Here is a 7,500-nt window from a genome sequence, read left to right on the forward strand (position 1 = left end):
TCTCACCCAGCAGGATCAACAGGAACTCAAAGTGCATGTTGATCGTTCTGTTTTCTACAAACAACAAAACAAACAAAAAACAAACAAACAAAAAAAACACCATCTCGTATTCCCAAATGTTCTTCATACTTAGTTTCTCCACCCTAGCCTATCCTAGACGACGAGCCAGAAGGAGTCCACTTCTCATAAACCCTGATCTTCGTCTTCATCTTCATCACGCACAGAGCCAACCTGCGCTGCCGGTCGGAATGGCCAGCACTAATGCGTTCCGCTCCATTTCGGATGGACCCCAACCGCAGACCCCGAGGGTGAGCTCCACCCGTGGGGCTCCCTCAGACTCCACCATGCCCCTGCACTCTGCACCGCCGCAGGTAAACACTCTCACCCGCGAGTCTGGGCGGTCCGACTCCCACGCGTGCCCCTTCCCGGCTGATTGGGCTGCTCCGACGTAGGACGCTGGCGCGGAAGCTGGAAGGAAGTGTTACGTAACAGCAGCTTCAGAACTTTACCCGTGTTTCAGCATATTTTAACACCCTGACCGCAGCTGCAGCGGGCGAGGGGCGGGCGATGGTCTACCAGCTCTCCCTGGGTTTACCTGTGGAAATAGATCAGCTGGTGCAAATAGGGTACAAGCCCCGGAAGAAAACGCAGCAGCCTGCGGGAGCATGTGTGTGCCCCCCCCCCCCCCCCCAACTCTGCTGGCTGGCTCAACAAGACCATATGGGCTTAACCTTCTGCTACTCGGTTAATAACTTGGCACAAAGATGTTTAGACATATGCAATGATCCCAAGCGTAAGACGATACAGACGCCGCGAGTGTGTTAATCTCCTCCTTCGCACTCTTTCAAACAGCAAAGTGGAAATTCATTTAAACTATCAAAAGGTTTCTCTCTCTCTTTCTTTCACACCCCAGAGCAGACAGCTCAGGAAACTAGAGCTAACCGCTCACCTACTCAAATACGCGTGGATCGCAGGCAGATGGCCAAGAATTTATTAAGCAGGCAGACATTTCCGCACCTCAAAAGGGTTGTCATGGCGCCTGGAATTAGCAATATTAAGCTTTAACTTTATTTCCATTTACCGCGATTCAGGGCTTTGGTTTTATGCTACAGGAAAGCGGCTTCCACCTCGTGCCTTAAAATGGTCTGCGCTGCTAAATCAACCCGATGTCGGGTAGCGAAGAGCACTCGGAGGAAGACCAAAGGAGTTTTACGTTAGCACTGTTCCCGAACACGGGAAAGCTCAACGCTGCCTTCGGTCGCTGGATAAATACCATCTACTGATGACAGTGGTGAAGGAGTTTAAAAGCTGATGTTTGTAAATATGTTAGGTACGCTAAGACAGGAGCCTAAAGGCTGCTGCCACAGGGCCCGCTAACTTGTCTACCCGGGTCCCCGAGACCAATTAGCTCCGAATTTCCCATTAGGAGAGAGAAGGAGAAGACGGAGTTGGCACAGGCTTTAACGAGAGAAGCGGAGCCCACCCAGGTCATGTGGCCCGGTACGCTCGGCTAGCAAATGCTCTGACCCCGAGTGTGAGCTCTTTCATTTTCGCGGCCGATGCCGAAAGCTCCTCCACCTCCAAACCTCATAATCACTCTTAACGGTGGCTGCAGTAGCCGGAAATATACCAGAGGCTATTGGGGAGAGGAGGTGGGGAGAAGCAGGGCATAGGCAGGAGGTGGAGGAGGCAGGGCGGGGAGAAGTGGAGCGATGCAGTGACACAGACTCATGCTGCAAACACAGCGAACAAGACGATGGCGGAGGAAGGCAGGCGGGATGGACCGACGACGGCGAGTCAAAACGAGACCGAGGGAAACATCTCCTGAGTCACGTCCGCATGAGGAGGAGCGTAAAATGATAGTGGGCCAGGCTGACACCTTCTGTACGCAACAATTCTGTAATTCGCTGGTCTGAAAGGTCTTGTCCTGGCTGACACCTGGTACCGGGCATGTGGGAATCGCATTTCATTTCAAATCAAACCGTCCTAAAAAACATGGGGGAAAAAAGAGATTGGAACTCAGCACTGCGGGAAACAAGCCTCATATTGTTTTGGGATCTGTGAGAGATCCCAGCTCCTGTTCCGTCTACCTTTAAATTCACCATTTCATCCTCTATTACAGACCCAATCAAAACGCGCGGCCGCGGGACGGAATCTTGGAATATAGAGAGCCACTTGATCAGGGGTGTCGAGGGGGGTTTTGGGGGGTGGTGGTTAGCTGGAGCCGCTCGGGCAGAACCCCGGGGTGGAAGGTCTGGGCCTGTGAACAGCGGGTGGTGGTGGCCATCTAATGCATTATGAGGAAAAACCAGAAAGGTGGAGACAAGGTGCTGTTGGAAAACAACTATGGCGACTTGGAAAAAAAACAACAACGTGATTTTGAATGCGTACCTGACCCTCTCTGCTCCCTGCAGTGTTCTCACCAAAACCTCAGCTATAGGTCTGTGATTTTCCTGACTTTAGCGTATTATCTAATGCATAAAGCAACACGTCTCCTGCTTTATTTAAACGACGGTTTCACGATCTGCAAAAACTCCCACTTCCATGTCGGTAGCATCAGGGACGTCGCATGGTCGCTTTGGTTTCCGCGGCTATGGTGGCAACACGTTTTTGTTCCCAGCCGCTGCAGTTAGTGCCTGCCGTAGCTGGTGGAACTATCGCTTCGGTGGTCTCCGTTCAGTGTCACCCGCGGTCAGAGAACGCCGAGAGGAGCAGCTGCTGCCAGAACAACCTCGACATCGCTGAAAAGTGGATTCCTATCAGCGTACTTGATTAATTGAGTCTTTTATTGATCAGGCAGAAACAGTAAATCAACAGAGGGTGATTTGATGATGACAAGTGTTCCCAGGGTTAAAAAACCACTAACAATAGACAAGCGTGCAATGAAGCAGGAAAACGTTCTGTACAAAATGATCTACTTTTAATTCCGACATTTTCCGTTTTTTCCTTGACGTCGCCTTACATCATTTGTGTGGCTATGTCCCAAAAACATAAATCATTTTTACACATCTATTTTCCAACCTCTCTTATCCCATATAATGAAACATATTGTTTCTGTTACTTTGCCTTTAGGATGGATTTAAGAGATACAAGCCCTGTTCCTACTGGCTATCCTGTATTGTGCCTCATTCAATAAGCACCTAGAGCTGAAACAGGCCTGCAGTGTAGGTGGGCGGGGCTAAGATGCTGTATGAAGAATGGGTGGATGTATGTAAATGAGTTTGATCTCATGACATCAGAGAAACAGTGATTTCAAAACGGACCGTTTTTGCAGCATAGAGTCTATATATGGACTGTACAGGCTGGGGGAGTGAATGGTGCATGTTTTGAAAGTTCAACAATACTTACATATTACGTCAAAAGTCTTTATTTCAATATGGCAAGGGAAATTCAGTTTTCCATGACAGAGGCCTTTTAAACTGTATGACATGGGCCCTTTAAACAAAACATTTAGACATATCAACTATTTTTGAAAACCTCACAGATTAAATCTAGACACAGATTTTAAAGATCTGAGATGATACACTGTAAATTAGTCAAAGACTAGAGCCCACTCTCATTAATGAAACCAACCCGTCGTTTTCACCATAAGACTTTGGTCTAATCGTCTGTTACATCCTTCTCTGTGTTGAAGTACATGGTGCATAAAGCACAAATAACTGGTTGGTTTGAACCTTTCGGTGTCTAGATGTCCACCTTTAGAAGCATGCTTCAGGCCTGTTAGGGAGCTATTTTTAAAACGGGTGATAAGGCTAATCCACAGAGGGCCGCTGTTTCCAGTCTTGATGGGTTAAAACCAAAGACACAACAAACCAAGCTCCCTTTTGTTGTCCATCAAAACAGCCCGAAGCCAGCCCTGGGCTATTCTCTGCCCCTCTTCACTTTTAAGTGTCTGTGAAGAATTAGAGTGCATGCGGAGTTTGCATGTGCAGCGATCCCATCCCGAGGTGCAGACAGAGAGAGAGAGAGAGAGAGAGAGAGAGAGATTGCTGGAGCATTCAGACCAGTTAGGTGCTGCTGCAAGAAGCCATTGCCTCCTCCTCCTCCTCCTCCTCCTCCCACCCTCTTTTTCTACGACACCTCACCCCACTGGCTGCCCTTCCCCCTTTCCCACCACGGTTACTGCCCCGGGGACCCCGAGCCCCTCTCGCAGCCCTGGGAGACCAGTCCCAGCCAGGGCACAAAAACCTGCGTGCCTGTGTTCCGAGCCCCTGTGGAGGAGGGACACCCTCCCATTGGGCCCCTCTGCGCAGTCTAACGCGCGTCCGCACAAAGAAAGCGCGAGAGCGAGAGCACAAAGAAATGACTCGAAACGCCGAAATGGGCACTGGCAGGATTGCTATCGCTCCGGCACAGCAGGCGGTAGCTGGAACCAAGCGAACAGCGTAATATTTACAAGGGTTACGTTGGCGAGTTCTGCTTCTAAGGAATCGACCTGGCGAATGTGACTGCGTCTGACCGAGCCTTGGGACTCGAATGCATTTTCAGGCCTTATAAATACTGCAGGCACCCCTGATGTTAAACCCCATCTCTGCATTTGACAGTCTTTACAACCGCCGTACGCTTCTAACGCAATAAACGAGTCCGAGAAAGGTGTTCAGATAAAGAGATACGGGTCACACGCGGCTAGTGCTTCCCCCTGTTTTACAGCTCCATCCCCTCAGAAGGAGTTGTGGTTCTTAACGCCTCGCTGCGCGAGACCCTGGGGGAGCAGGAACAGGAAAAGGGTAAGTGCTATCGATTTGCACTTCCTGCCTCACTGGACACTCACAGCAGGGTGAGCTGACTGTCTAAACGTCTGTCTCACAGCATGGCCTGACCTCAGGTGACCACTACACACTGTGTGCACGCACGCGTGTGTGTGTGTGTCTAAGGAGGTAAGGAAGCCTGGAGCATGCACGTTAATGTGATATAAGGAAATGAGGGGTGTTTGTCTTTACAACAGTTAGATCTTATCTTAAACACAGGCAGCTTCGTAACATTTGTGTGTACGGGGGTGTGTGTGTGTGTTCAAATTTCTGTTTGCTCGATGGTTTCCTCAAACAGGGATGGACATTTCCTGGTTGTTTACATAAAGGGGCGTATATGATGATAAAGTGAGGCCATGCGCAGGTGCTGATAGCTGCCCGGGTTTCCCATGGCAACCTTGCCACCACGGCAGAAAACAAAGATCGGCCCCCCAGCCTGCAGCAGTGGCACACCCAGTCCCGCCGCACGCCATCCGCCAGCCGACCCACGCTCAAACCCCACCCAAACCCCACCCCTCAGCCTCCCCCCTCTAACAGGAGAGGCCGTGGGAGATAGAGACACGGGGAGACACGGAGAGACGTTCTGGAAGAGGGAGTGGAGCGCGGAGGGTCGCGCACGCTGCCGCCGTTCCTCTCGCACGCCGTTCGATCAGACGCAGACGGCCCGGCACGGCTGGCCGTAATCACCGCGATGAAGAGGAGAACGGTGGACGAGGCTGAACCACAGCACTCTGAATGGGGGGCCTGCCAAGTTTAACACCCAAACCGCGTCTCATGGCTAATAAAATCCGTTTGATAACCAATTGAATTCGGGAAGCTGAAAACCTGGCAGCAGAGAGCGAGATGCGCGCTCTCTGGAATCCCAGACGCGCCTTCCTCCCTGTCCGGTTTGCTTGTTTTTTTGACCACACGCACCCTCTGCTGGCCGACGGCGGTGATGCGCCGATACAGGACTGGCCCGGGCACCGGTCCCAAGGCCACCGGTCGATCGCAACGGCAGAGGTGATGGCGTTTGACGGTGCGTGATGCTGATGGCTACGGTGGGCAGTGTTGCCACACGATGCACTTTATCACATCGGAGCCATTATGTTGTTATTGTCATCTGACGAGGCGAGGGCCGTCAGGAGAGAGAGGAACCCGCGCGAGACAGCGAGCAGCAGGTTCGACCTCAGCGGAAGAGGAGATTTAAAAGGAGGCGGGGGCACCGGTGTCTGACGTTGAGTCTGCGTTTCTCCTTAATGTCAGTCATGACATTTTCCAAATCTTGGCTGTGCTCCAGCAAAAGGGGCCGCCATAGGAAGGTTGGCGGGGCTTGGCGATCCCCTCTCCGGTTATCTGACATTCAGCAAGGGCCATCCGTAGACATCAGGCCCCTAAATTCCTCCCCGCTGGCATTTAAAAGCACAGACGTAACAGTAACACCTAACACCTCGGGTTGGGGCGGGTGCGGGAGACGGGGGGACCGGGGTGGGGTCTGCTCCTCGAATGAGGGGAGTGGTGAGGAAGAAGAGGAGAGGGAGAGGATGGGGAGGAGAGGAAGCACAAATGGGTGGGCAGCCCGCCCCCTCCTTCTCCCCCCGATGCAGTGGACATGAAAGGCTCCTTTCAAAACAGAACAAGGACGCCGTCACCAGACAGTAGCAATTACTCAATTTAAGGAACTGTGGAACTGTGTAATTCACCAAACCGAGGCGAGAGAGAGAGGGAGCGAGAGAGAGGGAGGGAGGGAGAGAGAGGGAGGGAGAGAGAGGGAGGAAGGGAGGGAGGGAGAGAGAGAGCGAGAGAGAGGGAGGGAGGGAGAGAGAGAGCGAGAGAGAGGGAGGGAGGGAGAGAGAGAGCGAGAGAGAGGGAGGGAGGGAGGGAGAGAGAGGGAGGGAGAGAGAGGGAGCGAGAGAGAGGGAGGGAGGGAGGGAGAGAGGGAGGGAGAGAGAGGGAGGGAGAGAGAGGGAGTGAGAGAGAGGGAGGGAGGGAGAGAGAGGGAGGAAGGGAGGGAGGGAGAGAGAGAGCGAGAGAGAGGGAGGGAGGGAGGGAGAGAGAGAGGGAGAGAGAGGGGGATAGTATCTGCATTTATTAATAGTTAATAAAAGCAAAAGGTGAGAGGCAGATATGGAAGAATGGAGGAGGGGAGAAGGAAAAAGACACTCTGCTTCCCAGAAATGACCAGCAGAGAAACGCAGAGACCCCAGATCTTTCACACTGTGACCCAGAGCACCCATGTTCTCAAGCAGAGAGAGAGAGATGCAGAGAGATACAAAGAACCAGAGCGTGTGTGTGTTTTATTGGTGTTACAGATCTCTATCTAAAAGGAAAACAGTCAGGGCAAATAGCTTCGTGTGGGACCAAGGTCAGAACTTAAGAGTTGTCACAGCTGCACACAGAAACACGCACACACACACACACACATGTACGCACACACACTGCAATGGGCTTACCATAAATCATAGCATCTTTCCAGTAGGTAATGAGAAAGCTGGCGTGCAGAAGGCATGTGTGCCACGTGCAGCCAGGTGAGAGAGCAGCAGGCACACACGGCCCGGCCCATACGGTGTAAAGCTACACACACATGCTTGCTTTCTTCACACACACCGGACCGCATCCGCACAGAGCATGCCTTATATGTCACTGCTGTTGTTTATATTCTTACATTCTCCACATTCTTCGGTCTGCAGAATCTGTAGAGATCGTTACATTCTTCATTCTTCTTTCTCTCCTCTCCAGGCTTCGTGTGACTGGCTCTGCTTAGAGATGGTTT

General features: G+C 51.8%; 1 protein-coding gene across 6 annotated transcripts in view; it reads right to left on the minus strand.

Annotated features, from left to right (window-relative positions):
- gse1 (Gse1 coiled-coil protein) overlaps nt 1-7,500 on the minus strand; it is a 162,415-nt gene that overhangs the window by 112,078 nt on the left and 42,837 nt on the right. Inside the window, exon 1 of one of the 6 annotated variants that reach the window (XM_035525152.1) lies at nt 7,393-7,440. The exons of the other annotated variants lie outside the window; for them this stretch is intronic. The gene's annotated coding sequence lies outside the window, so the exon portion shown is untranslated. Of the gene's footprint in view, nt 1-7,392; nt 7,441-7,500 lie in introns of those variants that run through there. 6 annotated transcript variants of the gene reach the window in all.

Source organism: Electrophorus electricus, chromosome 4 (assembly GCF_013358815.1).
Source record: "Electrophorus electricus isolate fEleEle1 chromosome 4, fEleEle1.pri, whole genome shotgun sequence".
NCBI classification, from domain to species: Eukaryota; Metazoa; Chordata; class Actinopteri; order Gymnotiformes; family Gymnotidae; genus Electrophorus; species Electrophorus electricus.